The following is a 23,475-nucleotide window of genomic DNA, read 5'->3' as shown; positions in this document are numbered from 1 at the left end:
CTGTAGCAGGAGTAACACCAGTGTAGCAGCTAGCGGACCAGAACTAATGTCTAAGATAATTACAAATGCGTTTAAACTGCGTCTGATATGATGTCAGTCTCTCATTAGACAGCAAACAGGAGACACGAAAAAAGAAATCCCCATAAGAAAACGTCTCTGCTAATGAGCTGCTTTTAGAGAGGGGGGGAGGCACTGAGCACTCTGGGGATCAGAGACATAAACAATTGTCCTGAAGGTGCAGATGAAGACAGAATTTCCCAAGAGACGTTCAAAAGTGAAGTGAGGGAAGGCCTGCGGAGAAGCACCGGGAGTGCCACCTCCAGGTGAGGTCGGTGATGGCGGCCGCGATGGAGCTGAAGTTCCAGATGAACCTGCAATAGAAGTTGGCAAACCGTAAAAACCCCATCACCTGCCTCATCAGGCCAGGGCCACTCCGACACTGCAAGCCCCTTCTCCGGATCCAGTCAGGATGGAATCCAGGAAGGAAAGGGTCATGGCATGGAATTCGCACTTCTCCCGTTTGACAAACAGGTGGCGCTCCAGCAGGCTCTTGAGGACATGACGGACATGTTGAACGTGTTCCGAGCAGTTCTGTGAAAACCGAAGGATGTCATCGAGGTAAACACAAACTGATTCAGGACATCATTCACGAGGGCCTGGAAGACTGCTGGAGCATTCAGCCAAAAGCCATCACCAGGTACTCGTAGTAGCCAGTGGGGGTGATGAACAACGTCCAAATTCATCTCCCTCCCAGATCAGGGTATAGGTCTATTTTGGTTTTTCATGGTAATCTTGTTTAATGGCCGATAATCAATGCATGGACATGTGCCATCCTTCTTACCGATGAAGAACAAGTCTGCAGGTGATGGCCATGGCGGCTGTCTCGGGCGCTGAGTGGGAATACAGATGACCTCTAAGTGGACAGGTGTCGGCGAGGACATCAATACCACAGTCATAAAACATGGTGCAGAGGTAGGACAGAACTCTTCCTTCAGTGAAGGAAACGCTGTCCTCTCTGAATCATGAGTTGGCCGGAAAGGCAGGAAATGACAATGCCACTTTGTCCATTTTCCAAAATTTAAGCTTTATGAGCATGTTTCCTGCATTTGTCCAAGCTCCACCCAAAAAAGGCCCCACCCACACAACTGCCCCGCCCACACTGTGTGATTTGCAGGTGGTGTGGGAAGAGGCCCCGCCCACACTGTGATATCCCCCCAACACTTTATGTGACATGTAGCAGTCTTGTCTAATGCACATTCTCTGTTTTATAGCATGCCTACTGTGTGCAATAAAAATTATTATCTTCTCTATTTTATCACTTTTATTATACTATTTTTTATTACTATCTATTATCTTGTTATCTTGTCTATACTTATTGCTGCTGGTCACTGAATGTACCAAACCTAATTTTGTTGTATGTCAAGTACAATGACAAGTGCCTTAGAGAGAGTGGCGCCAACGAAACTCCAAAATGTGTCACTCACCATAGTGTGTGTGGGGGAATAGTTCCAGGAAGTACGTTTGAATGCATAAAATAAAGCTGATAATATACAATTTGATTGGCTCGAGCTGGACTCTCAGGCCATACTGGCTCACCTTTCGCTAGAGCGACAGGCGCGCACAGTGCGGACGGCAAAGTCGTTAAGTCTGGGTCCCTCCATATCAGTGCACAGTCATGTTGGGGCTGATGTCCTCAGCGGTGCATGTGCTCCCGCTGGGGAGGTTACACATGCGCCCGTTCCAGATCTGGTTTCTCAGGCATCGCCTGGACCCGGCCAGGGACTGTCATCACAGGGTTCCTCTGATGTGTCCGGCCCGGCGGGCGCTGGCCATATGGGCGGACCCCCGTTACCTCTCGAGAGGCACTCGGTTGGGCCCTGTCCCGCTCAGGTTGGTCATTTGCACCGACGCCTCCCTCTGGGGATGGGGTGCAGTGTGCGGGTGCTTTTCGGCGAACGGCCGGTGGGGAGCTCAGGAGCTTCGCCACATAAAGGTGTTAGAGCTGGAGGTGATTCGCCTGGCTCTGATTCACTTCACTCATACATTGGCGCCATGTTCTGATCCGCTCGGACAATACAGCTGCGATCGCCCACCTGAACAAACAGGGCAGTGTGCGGTCCGAGGCGCTGAACCGGTTAGCGGCGGAGATTCACCTATGGGCGTATCCCCGTTTCCTTTCGCTGTAAGCGGTTCATGTGCCAGGGCGGCTGAATTTCGGGGCTGACCTGCTGTCTCGGGCAACCCCCGTCAGACAGAGTGGTGCCTCCACCCTCAGGTGGTGGAACAGATTTGGGCCAGGTTCGGACGCGCCCACATCGATCTCTTCGCATCGTGACACACTGCCCACTGTGGTTCTCGATCCAAGAGGACAGCTCCCCGCTGGGTCACGACGTGCTGGCGCACGCGTGGCCACAAGACGGGCTCTATGCGTTCCCCCTGATTCGACAGGTGTTGGACAGTGTGAGGGAACAACGCCTGCGGCTTATTCTGGTGGCCCCCTTTTGGCCCAAGCAGATATGGTTTGCGGACCTGATCTCCTTGGCACGGGGACCGCCCTGGGCGTTGCCGGTGCAGGCGGATCTCCTATCCCAGGCGGAGGGGGAGGTACTCCACCCCTCCCCCGGCAGATGGAAACTAGCAGCCTGGTTCGGGACCATTTGCTAGCACAGGGCTTGCCCGAAAGTGTGGTGTGCACTATTCAGAGTGCTAGGGCTACTTAGACCCTCTCTCAGTACACGTACAAGTGGCGGGTCTTTTCGCGGTGGTGCGCGGACAAAGGTGTGGATCCTGTGAACTGTGGTGTATGGCCCGTTCTCTGTTTACTTCAGAGCCTTCTTGAAGCGGGCCAGTCCCCACAGTCTCTTAACTCATTCAGGGCCAATGACGTCTTTGACGTGTTATCAGGAATAGCCCAGAGGGCCAATGACGTGTTTGACGTGTTTTTGTTTTTATTACTGCAGGGCGTAGTTCAAACACTTCCTCAGCCTGTGACATAGTATCAGGTCCCTAGCATCTAAGACAACACGTGAACAAACACATACCGCAGCTGTTGTTTTGAAATTGAGCCAGAGGAAAAGCAGCAAACGGATAAACGCTTCCTTGTGCACTATGTGCAGACAGGAGAAACGCCATTGAAACGCCCCTCGCGCGCTGCAGGAGCTGGTCGCTTTCCTGTGTGCCAGCCGGAGAAAACGGGAGAAAGTAATCCACAGATGCGTTTGATCATCGGAGGAATGAGGAAATGATCGATCAGAGGGCGGTGAGGAGGACGTGTTGAATAGCCGAGGGGAAAACGGGAACGATCAAATAGCAGGCAGGATAGGACAGTCAGGGAGACATGGACGAGGACGGGTGCACCAGAACAAAACAAAATAAACACACGGCAGAAGCGGCAGTCACAGCAGCCCGTCTGTTCTCAAGAGCTATTCAGTTGGTTCATGAAATCGCTGGGCTGCGTGCCCTCCAGTGTTGCTCCTGGCCAATCCCGGCGCCACAGGGCGTGGTTATTGCTTATCCTATGTGGGGTTAGAAATCACGCAACGAAGGGGGATCGTGTGTGTGTGTGTGTGTGTGTGTGTGTGTGTGTGTCTGTCTGTCTGTCTGTCTGTCTGTCTGTGTGTCTGTGTGTCTGTCTGTCTCTGTGTCTGTCTGCACACTCACTCACACTGCTGTATTGTTGAATGTAAAAAAAAAGCACTTCATGTGTATATATATATATATTTTTTTTTTTTTTTTTTTTTTTTCATTTGTGTCATAACGAATAGTATTTACATGTCTGATGTCAATACAGTTCAAAATAAAAGAATTGAGAGCGAGTTCTGCTTGAGAATGTGTATTTTACAGAAATTGACTTTTCTCCTGTTTGTCATCTCAGAGAGACCTATTGGGTGAAAACAGGGTGTATATAAATGGATATAAGTAGAGTACAGAACATGCTAAAAGCTCACTTTTTTTTTCCTGGTGAACCCAGAGACGTACATCTTCATTTTGAGGTATTGCAAATCACTCTGGTGCTAATAGATAATTTACTGTGGGTCTTGAAAGATGACCAACAATTATGAAAATCTTTGGCCTGTGCTAAATATTGGCAGTCCTAAACTGGCCATGAATGAGTTAAGGTGTACGTAGCTGTGATTTCGGCTTGCCACATGGGAATTGAGGGTAGGCCCGTGGGGGGTTCGGGACCATTTGCTAGCACAGGGCTTGCCCGAAAGTGTGGTGTGCACTATTCAGAGTGCTAGGGCTACTTAGACCCTCTCTCAGTACACGTACAAGTGGCGGGTCTTTTCGCGGTGGTGCGCGGACAAAGGTGTGGATCCTGTGAACTGTGGTGTATGGCCCGTTCTCTGTTTACTTCAGAGCCTTCTTGAAGCGGGCCAGTCCCCACAGTCTCTTAACTCATTCAGGGCCAATGATGTCTTTGACGTGTTATCAGGAATAGCCCAGAGGGCCAATGACGTGTTTGACGTGTTTTTGTTTTTATTACTGCAGGGCGTAGTTCAAACACTTCCTCAGCCTGTGACATAGTATCAGGTCCCTAGCATCTAAGACAACACGTGAACAAACACATACCGCAGCTGTTGTTTTGAAATTGAGCCAGAGGAAAAGCAGCAAACGGATAAACGCTTCCTTGTGCACTATGTGCAGACAGGAGAAACGCCATTGAAACGCCCCTCGCGCGCTGCAGGAGCTGGTCGCTTTCCTGTGTGCCAGCCGGAGAAAACTGGAGAAAGTAATCCACAGATGCGTTTGATCATCGGAGGAATGAGGAAATGATAGATCAGAGGGCGGTGAGGAGGACGTGTTGAATAGCCGAGGGGAAAACGGGAACGATCAAATAGCAGGCAGGATAGGACAGTCAGGGAGACATGGACGAGGACGGGTGCACCAGAACAAAACAAAATAAACACACGGCAGAAGCGGCAGTCACAGCAGCCCGTCTGTTCTCAAGAGCTATTCAGTTGGTTCATGAAATCGCTGGGCTGCGTGCCCTCCAGTGTTGCTCCTGGCCAATCCCGGCGCCACAGGGCGTGGTTATTGCTTATCCTATGTGGGGTTAGAAATCACGCAACAAAGGGGGATCGTGTGTGTGTGTGTGTGTGTGTGTGTGTGTGTGTGTCTGTCTGTCTGTCTGTCTGTGTGTCTGTGTGTCTGTCTGCACACTCACTCACACTGCTGTATTGTTGAATGTAAAAAAAAAGCACTTCATGTGTATATATATATATATATATATATTTATTTTTTTTCATTTGTGTCATAACGAATAGTATTTACATGTCTGATGTCAATACAGTTCAAAATAAAAGAATTGAGAGCGAGTTCTGCTTGAGAATGTGTATTTTACAGAAATTGACTTTTCTCCTGTTTGTCATCTCAGAGAGACCTATTGGGTGAAAACAGGGTGTATATAAATGGATATAAGTAGAGTACAGAACATGCTAAAAGCTCACTTTTTTTTTCCTGGTGAACCCAGAGACGTACATCTTCATTTTGAGGTATTGCAAATCACTCTGGTGCTAATAGATAATTTACTGTGGGTCTTGAAAGATGACCAACAATTATGAAAATCTTTGGCCTGTGCTAAATATTGGCAGTCCTAAACTGGCCATGAATGAGTTAAGGCAGGGGTCACCAACCTTTTTGAGGTCGAGGGCTACCTGAAGGGTAGAGTGTCATGTGGGGGGCTACCTGTTGAAATTTGTTCGATTTAACTTTAAATAATGAGTATTATGCATTTAATCGCCTACAGGAGACTAGGGCTGGGTATCGTTCAAAATTTTTCGATATCGATACCGTTTCGATACTTGGATTTCGATACCGGTTCCTGAACGATACTTTTTTCGATACCAATTTTTAGAAAAATCCATTTTAACAAAAATAAAACAGCATTACACATTGAAATTATTTTACAAATCTTTAGTTTTCCCCCCATCTTAAGTTTTACAGCAGAAAAAAATAAAACCTACTGTATTTAACATAACTTTAAGTTCTCTAAACGTATTGCCGTCCCTACAAAAAATATTGGAAGTACTACAAAGGAAAGAAATGTAAAACAAATAAATCAGTGGAATAGTTTTCAGTGCAAAACAGAGAGTTGCAAATCAGGGTTTAATGCTCACTGATGCAACAGAACTCTATTCTTGTCCAAACTGATGAGATGGATCCACTTCATGCATGGAAGACTAGTTGAGCATTGACTAGCCTATCAATATAGCCAATGGCACAAAGTGAATCCCATTTATATTCAACAAACTATCATGACATCAGCGTTTGTTAACGAGTTGCTAAAAATACATAATGGGCGATAACGATTGCACATAACGTTAACGCTAATTAATTAAACATTAACGCTAGTGTTGCAGATCAGTGTTTAATGCTCACTGCTGCAACAGAACGTCATTCTTGTCAAATCTGACGAGACAGCTCCACTTCACGCATTCACTGACTAGCCAATCAATATAAATGAATCGCATTTACATTCAACAAACTATCATGACATCAGCGTTTGTTAACGAGTTGCTAAAAATACACAATGCCCGCTTGCGCATAACGTTACGGCGGCAATTAATTAAACGATCTGCTAGCTACAACTCACAGCTAGATGCATGGATTTGTCAGACTGAGGGATCTGATAACCGCTAACTTGCGGTAAGCTGACCCACCTCTCAATTATTTCTCTTATCTGTGGAAACCAGTCCGTGTTGTTTCTGTTTCTTTTCCTGCTTTTCATCATCTTCGCCATATGGTAATCCAGGATAGGAGTAGCTTGAGTGGCTAACTTCTTGTATACTATATCCGCACCGCACGCCTGGCTCACAGTCACAACAAACACACCGGCTAAAGTGGGCGTAACGTTTCCTGCATGCCTCTACATGACAGCCAATCACCAGCCGTATTAGAGCGCAGCGTGCAAGCATGTCGCATGCTTATAGGCTCAATGACGCTGTTTTGTTTTGGTATCGAAAATTGGTATCGATTGACAAGGGAGGCTTCGATACCCCTTAGTATCGATGTTTCCATTTCGGTGCCAAGTAAGTATCGAAACTCGATACCCAGCCCTACAGGAGACACAGCTATGTTCACTAATTACTGTTAATCATTCCTCACAAAAATTATTAATAATGTTTTACTAAGTGATCATAGGAAAACACAGATATACATTTTAAAGTGCAATTTTAATGATTTCTGTTTATCTGAACAACCATTTCAACATTTAAAGTGCACCATTTCACCATTTCAAAGTGCAATAATATCACATTGTAACATCTGTCTGTAATTGTGACAGGTACCTGAAACATATAACCTTCCACCACCCTGCTCTTATAATGAAGTCACAGTGCAGTACATTACAAACTAGACAAGGAGTAAACATCTTTGGTTTCAACAGACTTCTGAGTGTTGGTTACCAGATCAACAGTTACAATTTATTTTGGTACAGCAACATGTTTTTGTAACTTTTTAATGGCAACATCTCATTTTTATTCTGGTAACATTTTCCTGTGCAATTACTCTGTTTATTCTGGCATTATTTTTCAGTGTAATCACAGTATTCTCAGCTTATTCTGCTATTATTTTTCAGTGTAACCACAGTATTCTCAGCTTATTCTGCTATTATTTTTCAGTGTAATCACAGTATTCTCAGCTTATTCTGCTATTATTTTTCAGTGTAACCACAGTATTCTCAGCTTATTCTGCTATTATTTTTCAGTGTAACCACAGTATTCTCAGCTTATTCTGCTATTATTTTTCAGTGTAATCACAGTATTCTCAGCTTATTCTGCTATTATTTTTCAGTGTAATCACAGTATTCTCAGCTTATTCTGGTATTATTTTTCAGTGTAACCACAGTATTCTCAGTTTATTCTGCTATTATTTTTCAGTGTAACCACAGTATTCTCAGCTTATTCTGCTATTATTTTTCAGTGTAACCACAGTATTCTCAGCTTATTCTGCTATTATTTTTCAGTGTAACCACAGTATTCTCAGTTTATTCTGCTATTATTTTTCATTTTCCAGTTAATTACTGTTTTCACTTTTAGTGGGAAACCTGGGATTGCATACTGTTCACAAGTGCACTGTAATCAGGTGTATAACTTGATACTGCAACTCTGATTGAGTGTTCTAGATTAGCATCAGTAAGGCGTGTTCTGTACTTATTCTTTATGAAGTTCATATCAGAAAAGGCTGATTCACACAGATAGGTTGAACCAAAAAGACATGCAACTTTCATAGCTGCTGTGCACACACCTTTATACTTTTCTGAGTCCACAAGGCACCAAAAGTTTGGTGTGCCCCAGTGGGCTTTGAGGGTGATGTCATTTTGCAAAGTGATAATTTCCATCTCTAATTCACCAGCATCCAAGTTGAATGCCTCACTTAGTTGCTCGGCAGTGTGTGTCATGTCCACTTGCATGAAAGGATTTGAAATGAATGACACACATGGCTCCAGTTTATCAAAGTCACAGAACCTGTTTTCAAACTCTTGTCCAAGTCTGTTTATGAGTTGGCAGTACTTTTCTGCAGCCCTGCCCAAGAGCCGTGATGCAGAAGCATCATCATTCAGCACTGCCTGCACAGATGGAAAGTGCAGCAATTTCTTCCGTTGTAAATGCACAGAGAAAATGTTCATCTTGGCTTTAAAAGCATTTACAGAACTGATCATGTCAGAGACAGTCTTACCTTTGCCTTGCAGTTCACAATTCAAACTGTTCAGCTCTGAAGTGATGTCAGTGAGAAACGCAAGGTCGAGTATCCACTCAGTGTCCTGCAGCAGTGAGGTGTCCTCCCCTCTGGTTTCCATAAACTCCTTGATTTCACCCAACAGTGATAAAAACCGCTTCAGAACTTTCCCTCTGCTGAGCCATCGGATTTCAGTGTGCAGTAACAGGTCACCATATTCAGCTGACAGCTCCTCCAACAGAACCTTGAATGACCTGTGTTGTTTTGCTTTGGCACGGATGCTGTTTATGATTTTTATGACAGGACTCATCACGTGATCAAAGCCCATCACCTTTGCACATATCGCCTGCTGGTGAATGATACAGTGGTAATGCAGAAACGTTGGGAAATCTGGATCACCTTTACATTTAGCCACGAAGCCTGTGTGACGGCCTGTCATGGCGGGGGCTCCGTCTGTTGTCACAGACACCATCTTTTCTAGCGGTACATTTTTCTCCACAAAATACCCCTTCACCGCCTCGTAGATATCAACACCCCTTGTTGTCGTCTTCAGGGGCAGTAACGTCAGCAGTTCCTCTTTGATGGAGAAATCATTGAACACCATGCGTACAAACACCATCAGCTGCGCCGTACTGCTGGTGTCCACTGACTCGTCGCACTGGATACTGAACCAACGACAAGTTCCCAGGTCTCGGTCCAGCTGCTCTGTCAAGTTGTCGGACATAGCTGACACTCTTCTGGTGATCGTACTTGCCCCCAGTTGAACGTCGTTGAGAGCGGAGATGACTTGTGGCCCATGCTTCTCATCTTTAAACAAGGTGTCTGCAATCACTGTCATTGCTCCCTTCAGTATATCGCCATCCGAAAAAGGTTTCTTGTGCTTTATCAAAAAATGAGCAGCTTTAAACGAGGCTTCAGTTGCTGCCTGGAACTTTTTCACTGGCCTAGTGAAAAAAGATTGCTGTTTGTCTAAAGCTGACTTTAAGTCGCTGACTTTTTCTCTCCGCAATGAGCTACCAGGCGGGTAGTTGGTATTGATGTTTTTGTGGCTCGTACTGAAGTGCCTCTCTACGTTGTGCCGCTTCGCCGTGCAAACAGATGCTCCACAAATGAGACATACACTCTTTTCTTTCACTGTTGTGAAGAAGAACTCTTCCTCCCACTCCTCGTGAAATTGGTAGTGTTTTTTCTTTCTTTTTTCTGCCATTCTTGCTTTCCATTAGCTTAGCTAGCACTGATAATCATGGCAGCTGGCAGTCGCACTGTCGCTGAGTGAATGACGTAGTGACGTAACGTTAAACTAAACTTTGACCCCGAACCAGGCGGATCAAAATAGTTAATTAATAATGAATTATACACAGACAATAAACGTTTTTAAAACGTATGCATTGTTAAACCAATTATTTTCTACATTCGTGTGTTATTGTGGGAAGGGAGGAGAAAAACAAATAAAAAAACACATTTTTCTGAACGTGGCTTGCGGGCGCCACAGCACCACCCCGCGGGCGACCAGTCGCCCGCGGGCGACTGGTTGGCTACCGCTGAGTTAAGGTGTACGTAGCCGTGATTTCGGCTTGCCACATGGGAATTGAGGGTAGGCCCGTGGGGGGGGGGGGCTCCCTCTAGTCTCGTGCTTCATGAAGGGGTTAGGGTTAGGGTCGCGGTGCATCTTTCCCAAATGGGACTTGGTCACGGTGCTGGACGGGCTCGCGGGTCATCCATTCGAGCCCTTGGACTCCTGCTGCTGCTGATCTTGTCAGGAAAGAGGGTTGGTGACCTGATTGCCCTCTCCGTGCAGCAGTCCTGCATGGTGTTCGCGGATGATGGGCACAGGGTCACGTTGTGACCTAATCCTGCATATCAACCTAAGAATATGAATGCCAGCTTTAAGTCTATGGTCATAGACTTGTCAGCTTTCTGTCTCCCGCCGTTCAGTTCGGACGAGGAGCGACATTTGCACATGCTGTGTCCCGTAAGGTTACGCACTTCAAACCAGTTGTTGGTCTGTTTCGGGCAGAGGGCCCAGGGCAGACCCCTTTCCAAGGATCGCTTATCGCACTGGATAGTGGAGGCGATTACTTTGGCATACTCTGCTGCGGGTAAGGTACCCCCGGACAGTGGCGCCGGAACGAGTTTGCAATAAGGGGGACACAATTTTTTTTTTTTTTTTTTTTTTTTTTTTTTTTTAAATTTATCTTTCCTTCCCGGCGCCCAAAGGGCGCCGACGGAAAATTTATGTTTTTATGGACGTTTGGATGATTTTTAGCCATATTTAGATGAATATCTAATTTTAAATTAACATTAGGATTAGACTGTAGTGATGTAATTATTCAGTATTTTTCCTTTTCTCACTCACTTGGTGACCTGCTCGCCCTTTTGGTCATTTTATAATTACACTACAACAGACAGCAACACAGGCAGAAACACTGAACTTATTATTATTATTATTATTATCACTTCGAAACACAGTGCAAAACTTGTCATCTCAACACAAAAATAAAATAACAATAACCGTATACGATTATAGCAGCAGCCAATGACAGTGAGTGCAGTACAGAGTCCAGGTCTGTCTGTCTCTCAGGTGTAATAATCCCACAATGATCACGGCTTTAACAAGTGTCACAGGCTGTGTAAACAGTGTAAAGTGGGCTCTCTGTAACTTGATCCCTGGGTCTGTCTGTCTCAGGTGTAATAATCCCACAACGATCACGGCTTTAACAAGCATCACAGGCTGTGTAAACAGTGTAAAGTGGGCTCTAAGCGTCAGGGGCAGTTGCCCCCTCAGATTAAAAAAAAAAAAAAAAAAAAAAAAAATTAGGGGGACCAAATTTTAAGGGGGACAAAATGTCCCCATGTCCCCCTTGTTCCGGCGCCAGTGCCCCCGGAGGGTATCAAGGCGCATTCTACGTGAGGCGTTGCGACATCTTGCGCATTATTACGCAGTGTATTGGTGGACAACATGTGCGCTGCGTCTCATGGTCCTCTCATCACACGTTTGTTAGGTACTACACTGCCCTACAAATCATAACCGCAGTAACTACGCCAACACTGAAACTGAGAAAAATGGCTTTAAAGTTTTTTGACTGTCCAGCCAAATGAGATATAGGTTGAAAAGTCGCAATGCGCTTATTAAATATGTATACGTTAAAGGATTTTTTGGGGGCAGAACAATTATCAATTACTTGACCTGTGACCCCAGAAATGCAGATACGGCACTCTGTGTATTACCTTAAACAGATGTGTAGGTAGTACAAGGGAAACGCGCAGTAACTACAATCTAATGTGCTTCTCCTGTCTTGTTTTTCATGAGACAATTGTAATCGGTTTTGATTTCGATACCACATCATGGGCTCCATTTTCCCACAGGCCTTAGGCGCAGAAACTGGCGTTAAACGCAAAAAAAACGTGCCTTGCGCCTGCCTCGGGAAAATAGCATCATGGTTTTAGGCCCCGAAATGCGCTTTACGCCGAAGAGGTGTGGCGCAGTGCCAGAATAGGCCAGAATGGGCGTTTCGGCCTTAAATACTGGCCTAACGATATCTTCCCCCCTGGGGTTAATTTAGCGCTTTTGGAAACCAGGCCTTATTCAGTGCGCCGCGGATATTCCTCTGCGTATTTACGCACAGGTCTCCTCCCCTCTCTCTCTCCCTCTCACTCCCTCTCTCTCGTGCTCAGACAGGCACAAAGACCAATGAAAAATAAGTTGTTATACCGTACGTAGTATAACAACATGCCAGTTTTTTTTATAACATGACAGTTTTGAGCCCCTGACATTCAGAGGCTGTTGCATCATCCTACCTGTGCAGTGGGGGAGAAGAAAAGGCGAGAGAAAACGAGATCATTCTGCCCAAACAAATGTTCACTGCCTGGCTTCCCTACCAAAGCCACAAATGTGAAATCTCCCAGCATGCATTGGGCTAATACATTTCGATAATAAATAGCAACCAAATGAGCCTAAATAGATAGAAAGGTAGATAGAAATAATGTGTAATGTGAACACAACATGCAATTGTAGAACATTTCAATATAGGACAAAATAAAATCTCGAAATCAAAACACAACCCGATGTGAAATATATATGTCATCCTGGTGGTATATATATCCCTCGCAGATTTAACGTAATTTAGGAGATGAGTGACAGCCGTAACACGGTTCTACTGTGACTTCCTACTGTTTGTCGCTCCAATAAGATGACTTACATTTTCTTTTACAATAAAAAAAACATCTAGTCAAGGTCAAGGTCAAGGTAAACTTTATTATCCCATAGGGAAATTCAGGTGGTCAAAGGTGCAAGCATGAAAACATATAGAAACATAATAATAAACCATAAATCACATGAGGACATCGAAGGTGCAAAAATAAAGCATATAAAAGCATAAAAACAATAAATCACAAGACCTAAAAATTTCAGTTTTGTGCACTACATGTCTCCATGTACGTACACACACACACACACACACACACACACACACACACACACACACACACACACACACACACACACACACACACAAGATAAAACATGAGGCTACAGTGCACTGTGCATACAGGTAGTTATCATCGCCCTAACATACTAAAAAGGAGGGAAAAGAAGCAAAAAACAGGCTATTAAGTTTTGCGTTTACTTTTTGTGCTGTCTTGTTCATTCAGCATTCTGATTGCAGATGGAATAAAGGACTTGCTGAACCTTGTGGTTCTAATTTTCCTTTGCAGCATCCTTCCTTTGCCCCGATGGCTGAGTTGGAACTTGCAGTGTAAGGGGTGAGCAGGGTCATGGATGATGCGCTCGGCCTTGCCCAGAATGAGATCTTTGCACAGCTGGGCAGCAGACGTCTGATCACATCCGATGACCCTGCTTGCCAGCTTAATCATGCGCTGCAGCTTAGCTTGATCTTGGTTGCGCATGTTCCCAAACACACAGATCAGGCCAAAGGACAGGATGCTCTCAAGGATGGCCTTATAAAACAGTTGCAGGATGTAACGGTCAACATTAAACAGTTTCAGTTTTCGTAAGAAAAACAATCGCTGATGCAGCTTTTTGACCTTGGCAGTAGCACATTCATTGAACTTCAGCTGGTCATCGATTTCTATCCCTAGATATTTATAGGTCCTAACTCTTTCAATCGGTGCCTCGTTAACAAGGGTGGGTGGAACTTCTCCTCCACTCCGCCTGAAGTCTATGACCATTTCCTTTGTTTTGGTCACATTGACCTGAAGGAAGTTGTCAGAGCACCATTTGCTGAAGTGCTCCACCTCTTCTTCAAAGCTACTCAGGGAGGCATCGTCCGATTTGAGGAACCCCACCAGGGCTGTGTCGTCTGCATACTTAAAGTAAGTGTGAGTGGAGCCTAAAGCTCGACACTCATTGGTGTACAATATGTACAGTATGGAAGACAAAACACAGCCCTGGGGGGCTCCTGTGTTGATTAATTTTAGAAGAGAAACCGCTACGTTAAAACGGACCTGCTGAGAGCGGTTCAAAAGAAAGTCATTAATCCAAATAATAAGCCTAGGATTCACATTATAATCCATCAGCTTGCTCACCAGCAGGTGAGGTTGAATGGTGTTGAACGCACTGCTGAAATCAATGAACACTATTTTCACAAAACTGTGAGGTTGTTCTAAGTGTTCATATATGCTGTTGGTCATTGTCAGCAGTGCATCATCCACCCCCCGCTCTGGCCGGTACGCAAACTGGTAGGGATCTAAGGATGTTGAGACTTCATTGAGGAGATGTTTCAGGACAATTTTTTCGAGACATTTCATGGGAACAGAGGTTAATGCAACCGGCCGCAGGTCATTCATCTCTTTAGGCCTGTTGTTCTTCGGCACAGGTATTATTAAAGAGCGTTTCCACTGGTCTGGGATTACCCCTGTATCCAGGGAGCGCTGAAACAGCTTTTGAAAAGGAAAAGCAAGTGAGTCAGCGCATGATCTCAGGACCTTGCAGCTAATGCCATCTGGACCCTGAGATTTGTTGATGTTAACACGCAAAAACTGCCTTTTGACCTCGTCCAGAGTAATTGTGATTTCATTAGCTGGAAGACCTGTGAGTTTATCAGCTGCTTCAGCCTGCTGTGTTGAATAATCAACAGAATCAAATCTACAGTAAAAACTGTTTAAATCATTGGCAAAAACAAAGTCATCATCGACAGTCATGGTGTGCCTTTTGGGTTTATAATCTGTCATAATTTGTAGACCTTGCCAGGCTTTCTTTGAGTCGTGGTGATTAAAAAGAGACTGTATCTTGTCTCTATAGGCAGCCTTGCATTCTGTTATTTTTTTCCTAATTTTACTTTGTACAATTTTAATTTCCTCTTTACTGCCCCCGGAGCTGAACAGCCTCTTTTTCTGATTCAGCAGTTCTTTCAGTTCTGGAGTGACCCAAGGTTTATTATTTGGGTATAGTTTTACTGTTTTTTTGGGGATAATTAAGTCCTCACAAAACGTGATATAACTTGATACAGCGAACGCTGCATCATTAAGATCCTCACATGAGTCCATTATGATCTCCCACTCCGTGCGGTGCAGACAGTCATTCAAAGCGGCAGTTGCCTCGCTAGTCCAGCACTTGGCTTCAATTTTGCGTGTCTTTTCTCGGCGCAGCCGGGGTTGGTAGGCAGGGATGAGCCGAATCATACTGTGGTCTGAGCTCCCTAGCCCTGGTAGAGCCTTGGCGTAATAGGCTTTATCCACGTTCCCATAGCAGCGGTCTAGGCAGGCATCCCCCCGAGTGGGGCATGTCACATATTGATGGTATGCCGATGGTATATTGATGGTATGCAATGACTTTACATAATGTAGGCTATATTTATGTGCATCATCCTACCTGTGCAGCAGGGGAGAGAAAACGATATCATTCTGGACAAACTTTCACCAATCTAATCTCATCATGACATAGCGATAGGCTATATTTTTCTAGACTGGAACGCTCCATGGAATTGGAGCTTAAAAGGGAAGCTTGTGATTTGTTTACTGCACTTCTCCAATGAGCAGATTGTGCATAATTTTACGCTTAAAAGGCGTGGTTATAATGCTTAAGGCCGCGTGTAGCGCCGATACCAAAATGTTGAGTGCGCTGGTCCACGCCCACTAATCTGCGCTGCATCTGGCATTGGGCGCAGTTCATAGGCCGATGCAACGATAGAGCCCCATATCTGCATTTAATTGTTTTGTTTACATGTTTAAAGGCCCAATCCGTCAATACTCACTATTACTGACGCCGGTGGCCGTTAATGTAACTGCAGGCAGCGTGTGAACGAGCTGACACGCGGGCACCATACTCGCACGCGCACAAGCAGTTGCCTGGCAACAGCAGAGGTGTTGGTTGCTTTGTAACGTTAACTCATAAAAGTCACTAGAAAACGGCGACCTGGACAATTTATCGGTCAGATCAGCCTCGAGATGCCCAGGAAGGATTCTGGATGAATTAGGGGACGTTATTGTGGCATGTTTGGCCGTGTTTTGGCTTGCGTTGGCTGCGGGGAAGTCCATACTCATGTTAGCACAAGCCAGGAAATAGCCTGCTCCCTCTGTATGTACGGTACCGTGTAATGCCTGGAGTTGACCAAACTGAACAATCAAACAATGTTTCATAAGCATAACAGTAACGTTAGGCATATTTAGGACTGTTAAATTAATTATCCACACAAGACGGTAACGTTATTAGTGGGGCTGGTGGTAATTTCTATAAATGTAAATTAATATTAGTTAGCCGCGATTAGCATCAAGCCAACGTTACTATGTGCAGTCCCACTGCAGCTAACTGCAGTCAGAGCCTGCTGGCTGTGGGACAAGCCAGGACATAGCCTGCTCCCCCTGTATGTACGGTACCGTGTAATGCCTGGAGTTGACCAAACTGAACAGTCAAACAATGTACTGTAAGCATAACAGACTAACGTTAGGCATATTTCCGACTGTTAGATTCATTATCAACACAAGACAGTTAACGTTATTAGTGGGGCTGGTGGTAATTTCTATAAATATAGCTAAATCTATTAGTTAGCCGCGTATAGCATCAAGCTAACGTTATTGTCACCGGGTGGTGTCTTATAATAAAAACCCTTTTTCTGTTGGGGAGCAACAACAAAATGCAAGGCAGAGGCAGAATAAAATAATGTGTCCTTTATTACAAAAATATATATAAAACTAATCCAATGGATAAAAAGGTGCAAAGTTCATGGAAGTTCCAGTCCGCAATTGTCCTTTGTCCTCACTCCCGGAGACATGTTTGGCCTCTGGGAGCGTCTTGGTGCCGGCCCGGGCTCCATCTCCTCTCCTACTGCGCCTTGGCCCATCGGAAACATCACTCCCCATGTAGGCACGGGGCGAGGAGCAGTTTCTTGACCGGCAGGTCGAGGGGATTCAGGCGTTGGGTACAGCAGGCAGGGGCGGAGGTGGTTGCGGTGGAGGATACGTTCTGGACCATCTCTGCCTTCTGGTCTGATCTTGTAGACAGGAAGGCCTGCATGGTGACGTCCCACCACCACATACGTTTTGTTCTCCCATCTGTCACTCAGTTTCCCCTTGTTTTGCCTCCGGTGGTCCACCACTAGGACTCGTTCTCCTGGCAGCAGTGGGGAATCATGAGCAGTCCTATCATACAGTCTCTTATTTTTGTCAGCTGCCTTTCTGAGGTTCTCAGATGTCTTGCGGTAAGCATAGGCTAACTGTTCTTCGTGCCTCACAACCCACTCAGGAGTGCTCACGGGTGCTGGTGCCCCTACTGTGCCACTCACCATATCGATAGGGAGCCTTGTATGACGGCCAAACATTAAGTATGTTGGTGCGTAGCCCGTGGAACTGTGAATACTATTATTGTATGCATGGATTAACCCAGGTAGGTATTCAGGCCATCTGCTCTGTTTGTCTGTCTCGAGAGTCCCAAGCAAATTTAGCAGTAGCAAAGTCTGGTTGAATCGTTCACAGCCCCCATTCCCCTGGGGGTGGTACGGGGTGGTATGACTCTTCCGACAGCCATAAAGGTTACACAATTCTAAGATCAATTTGGACTCAAAATTGGGGCCTTGGTCTGAGTGTATAGTCTCTGGACAGCCAAACGGCTGGATCACATGGTTCCATAGAACACGGGCTGTAGTGAGGGCTGTTTGATCGACAGTGGGGATAGCCCAAGCGTATTTGGTGAACAGATCGGTAATAACTAAGATGTTTTGGTAACGATCAGTGGGACAGCTCAGAGTCAGGAAATCTACTGAAACAATATCTAATGGGGCTCTGGGCACGATGGGGACTAATGGGGCCCTACTCTCTGGCTTGGCCTTTCGCAACACACAACGGGGGCAGGTTTGAGTCCAGGAGAGAACGGTACTTCCCATACCTGGCCAGTAGAACCCCCTTCGTAAGAGCGACATGGTCCTTTCCACACCTTGGTGTCCTGTTTCGGAGTGGTAGGCCTCCCAAAGGGCCTTAGTCTGGTCTGCCGGCACCACCACCTGTTGGAGAGTCTCACAGGTCAAAGAGTCTTTTACGTTTCAACATATTACTCCATCTTTCAGCCCCAGCCGCCGCCACTGGCTCAATAGCTTCTTTACTGACATGGTGAGTTGGGCACGTTCCAGCGCTTTAGGTAACCAACCTCGGTCCAGGTACCTTTTCACCATTTGAAGTGTGACGTCCTCTCCCTGTAGCCTTCTCCAGTGAGCCGGGTCCCATCCCCAGCCGGTGGGTGTAGCCTCTGCTTGGGTCCCCGGAGCCACCACTACAGCAACCAGCAAGTCTTCCTCGGCCGCTGGCTCTGCAGCTGCTTGGTCTGAAAGTGCAGTAGGAAGCCTAGACAGTACGTCAGCGATAGTGTGATCTCTACCTGGCCGGTATTTGGTCGTATAATTGAAGTTAGCCAACTGAGCAGCCCACCTCTGTTCAACAGCCCCCAATTTTGCCGTCTGTAAATGTACAAGTGGGTTATTGTCCGTTACCACAGTCACTTGTGCGCACAGATAGTCTTTAAACTTTTCCACAATGGCCCATTTCATTGCGAGTAACTCCAGCTTAAAAGAACTGTAGTTTGTATCATTTCGTTCTGCTGGACGGAGGCTTCGGCTTGCATAGGCAATGACTCTTTCTTGGCCATCCTGCTCTTGTGCCAAAACGGCCCCCAACCCCAGATTGCTAGCGTCAGTGTAAAGAATAAAAGGGAGGCTAAAATCGGCATAAGCCAGTATAGGGGCCTTAAGCAGTTCTTTTTTTAGAAATTGGAAGGCTGTCTCACACTTGTCAGTCCAGTTAATGGGCGGCGAACCACCTCTTTTCCTTCGCCCTGTGCCTGCTAAAAGTTCATTTAGAGGTTTAGCAATCTTTGAGAAATCTTTAATAAAGCGCCGGTAATATCCCACGAACCCTAGGAAGGAGTGCACTTGCCTTACTGTCCCTGGGGGGCTCCAGTCCTGCACTGCCGCCACCTTCTCAGGGTCAGGTGCGACGCCTTGTCCACTCACCAGATGTCCCAGGAATTTCACTTCCTTCTGGTAGAAGTGGCACTTTTCTGGTCGGAGCTTCAGGCCATAGCGCTCTAGGGATTGAAAAACTGTCTCTAGATGGTGCAGATGGGTTGTAAAATCAGTGGAGTAGATTACTACATCATCGAGGTAAACAAGGGCAGAATCTGTTAATTGGTTTCCCAGACACCTTTGCATCAGTCTCTGGAATGTTGCGGGTGCGTTACAAAGGCCGAATGGCATTCTTTCAAACTGGTAGAGGCCAAGTGGGGTCGTAAAGTCGGTCTTCTCCTTATCTTTCTCCTCCACCTCAACCTGCCAATAGCCGCTGGCAAGATCTAGCGTGGTGTACCAATCAGCTTTGGTCAGGCTGGTGAGGGAGTCTTCAATGCGTGGAAGGGGAAAAGCATCTTTATGCGTTACATTATTAAGCTTACGATAATCTACACAAAAGCGCCAGGCACCACACTTCTTTTGGACTAGGACGATTGGCACCGCCCAAGGGCTGCAGCTCTCCTTGATAACACCCTTCTCCAACATACCTTGTAGTAAGCTGCGCATCTCTTTGTAGAGGGTAGGGGGCAGAGGTCTAAACCTCTCTCTGATAGGGGCGGCATCACCTGTGGGGATATGATGTTTAGCAATGTCCGTTCGCCCATAATCCTCCTCATGTGCAGAGAATACATGTTGCCACTTGGACAAAAGTTGGTGGAACTGATGTTGCTGGTCCTCACTCAGGTGGTCACTGGGGGGTAAGGGAATATTCGGCTTGGCTGCCCCCACCGGGCTCTGCCCTTGACCGACCTGGACGACGGCCACCTCCACCACACCTGCGTCTATTTCTGTGAGGGAGACATCAGTCGGCAGCCTCTCTCACACTCAGTGCATCCACAACAGATACTGTTGCCAGCTTCTGGAGCCTGTACAGAGAGACTGGGTAAGGATGAAGGTTACGCACCCTTACAGGGACCCTGCCTCCCTTTATAGTTACCAGTGTCCTGGATACCTCAACCCCCACGTCTCCTCCAGCAGGCTCCACTAGGGCAGAGCGGTTCCTGAGGTCTGGCGGGGTTGACACTCTGGCCCACAGCAGGGCCTCACTTTGAGCTGGAACAGTCACTGCATAGCGGCAGGTGACCCGGGCGGTGCCTTTCCACTGCTCCTTAGCCACAGTGGCTTGGATCCGTCTGCAATCTGTAAACACACCTTCCCACTCTTTCCTAAGGTCTTTTGTGTGGGGGTTATGGCACAGAGTCTCTTGACTTTTAAACAGTTGCTCAGCAGGCCAGAATCACATTCATCCCTAAAAGGGCTTTATGCTCCCCTAAACATTCATCTTTTACAATGACAACTCCACGTGATGGCACAGTTACTCCCCCAATACTAAAATCAGCAATCATATATCCAACATAAGGGATGTTAAGGCCATTAGCAGCCCGTAAGGTCAACCACGGAAGGTGTCTGGATTCTTTCCGTTTGCCCTTAAAGAGCTTGTTACATAAGTTCTCACTAAATAATGTGACTTGGGAACCAGTGTCTATAAGACATTTAACATTCACATCATCTACTTTAACCTCTGTTACAGGGCAAGCTCCAGCAATTGTAGCATTTGCTAATTGGTGAATAGGGTCATGTTTGGGGGGTCCGGCCACTTGACCCACAGTGGCCGGTGGAGCTAAAAACCCTGTGGGGCTTCTTGTTGTGGGCAGTAACGCTTGATATGTCCCGGTTCCCCACACTGATTGCAAAGGGGGCGGCCTTGCGGGTCCCACTTGAACCCCCGATCATTTAAAGGTGCCCTAAACCTCTGTCTCCCCCTCCAGGAATCATCTGAATAGGCCCTCGGCCGGGACGCTTGTATAGGAGGGCAAGGTCCATTATTCCCCACCCGCAGCTCATCCACCAGTGCCCTTGCTGTTTCTGCCAATTGTTCTTTAACCTCTTTGAGTATCTCTCGACGAAATTCTTCTTTCCAATCATTAGCACTGTTTTGTGCAGGGGGCGTCTGCCTATTGACGGCAAGGCATGAAGGTGTCGACCATTTATCATCTTGTTCTTCTTCTAATGCCAGGGCTTCACACTTTACCTCATCAAATGCCAGGGCTGGAGTCTTTCTTACTTGGCGCCTCAGCTCTTGTCGGATGGGCCCCTCTCGTAGCCCCATAATGAACTGGTCACGTAGAATGGCATCGCCGTGTTCCAGGCCCGCATCATCTTTCCGCTTTAACCTGTAAAACAGCTCGCGGAGGTGAAGGGAGTAGGATCTGAGGGACTGGTTAGGTTCTTGTCTGCAGTTAAAAAATTGGGATCTCAGAACAGATACATGAGTCGTGTCACCATACAACTGGGACAATACAGAAAATATTTTCCGTGTAGTATTCCTCCCCTCTCTCTCCAATGTCAAGATTTCTCTTCTTGCGTCACCATCCAAAAAGCCCATTAAAAAATCTGCTTTTTGAGCGTCACTTATTGGTTGGAAGCTTAACATGGTTTCCATCTGTGTTTTCCATTCTCCCAATTTCACCTCAGAGCCTGACCCACTAAACCTCTGCACCCATGGCATTCCCATAACAAATGGCATCATCGTAGCCTGCCCTGCGGCTGCTTGTTCCTCTCCAGGCATGTTGCAAAGTGCTATTGCTCAACCCAACAGAAATCCTGCCGACAAACGCCAAAATGTCACCGGGTGGTGTCTTATAATAAAAACCCTTTTTCTGTTGGGGAGCAACAACAAAATGCAAGGCGGAGGCAGAATAAAATAATGTGTCCTTTATTACAAAAATATATATAAAACTAATCCAATGGATAAAAAGGTGCAAAGTTCATGGAAGTTCCAGTCCGCAATTGTCCTTTGTCCTCACTCCCGGAGACAGGCAGCAGACGAGTCCTTCGTCTGCCGGGGACGGCCGATCACAGCAGCAGCTTAGGATAAAAACAGATATCTCGTCAGGGTGATGGGCTTCCTTAAAATCAGTCTGTTGTTAAAGCTAAAACGGGGCGCTCAATAAGGCTTAGCTGGGAAGAGAATTAACAAAATAAAATAGTCCACGGCACACCAAGAGTTCAACTCAGGAACAAATCAAATAAATAAATGTTATGATTGCACTGCAAATAAACCCACTTCAAATCAAACAAAATAAGACCCAGTCCAAACTGTCGTAGCCTAGATAGCCCACGTTAAAGCGCTGGTATTAAAACCCCAACTTGATGGATAACTAAAGTTTAAAAGGCGTCAATATGGGCGCCGATAAATAGCTTGCTGCGCTGGTAAAGTGCTGTTAGAGAAGAGTGTGAGAGAGGGACTTAACTGGAGGAAGGGCGGAACGCGTCCCCACCCCTCCACTTTGGTCCAAGGCCTCCTCTCTCGAACACCGAATGGCACTGGAACAGGAACTGCTGGCTAGTTCTCCCTGGTGACTGGGCTGGCTCTCAGGCTGGCTCCCCCGGACGGCTTCCTGGGTGCAGCAGACGGCCGCTGTGGCTGTAGTAGGGCTCACACTGTCTCCCGGACCTCTCGAGCACGGACGGGTGCTTGTGTCTCTGCTGCAACAACAGTCTGGTCGGGTTCGGCTCTTAAGCGCTTTCTGGCTCGTCTCTTCCGGGCACGATCAGTGTCTGCTTCCCTCCAGCTCTCCCTCTGTCCTCTCGGCTGCTGCTTAAATAAGAAAGCCAGGGGGAAACCAAACTGCCCGCACCTGTGTGCAATTGGTGCCAATCAAACCCCTGTGGCAAGAGTAGAAGGCGTGGCACTCAATCTCTCACACACACACACACACACACATAGACACTAGTCACCCTGTGACATTATCATAGGCAGACTCACCACCGCAGCTAACTACAGTCAAACAATAACGGCGGGTTCACACATACGCCTAGAGTGATGCTTTAAGCAACGCATAAAATTTAGGCGTCCTTGTTAACAGATGAGAGCATTCACACAGACCGCTGCCACGCTGCACTGAAGCCACGCTATCGCTGCGCCTACGCTGCGCTGCATTTATCGTTTAGGCGTCTGTTCTATTTTTCAGCGTCTAGGCGCGCTGAACTGTCAAGCTATGCAGGAAGTGAGCAACAAGAATGGCAAAGAGCATCCTGTTTATTTTCACAATTGAACCAATTTCAAATTAAAATATTATTAATCACATTGTTGGCTGTTGTTTCTGACGGACTTGGGCCATATTTTCTACCGAGTTTGCCCAAAAGGGAGGGTGGAGCGCGAATTAACGAGTGCATAGTAGGAGAGCTGTCCTTCATGTGTTCCTCTATATTAACGTCTTTTCTGTCAGATGTATATATACCCCCCCTGTCTCAATGCATGTATCACTCATGGTGTTGACTCATA

This window comes from Poromitra crassiceps, assembly GCF_964638095.1.
Source record: "Poromitra crassiceps genome assembly, chromosome: 4".
Taxonomy (NCBI): domain Eukaryota; kingdom Metazoa; phylum Chordata; class Actinopteri; order Beryciformes; family Melamphaidae; genus Poromitra; species Poromitra crassiceps.
Note: the sequence above shows the minus strand (reverse complement) of the source record.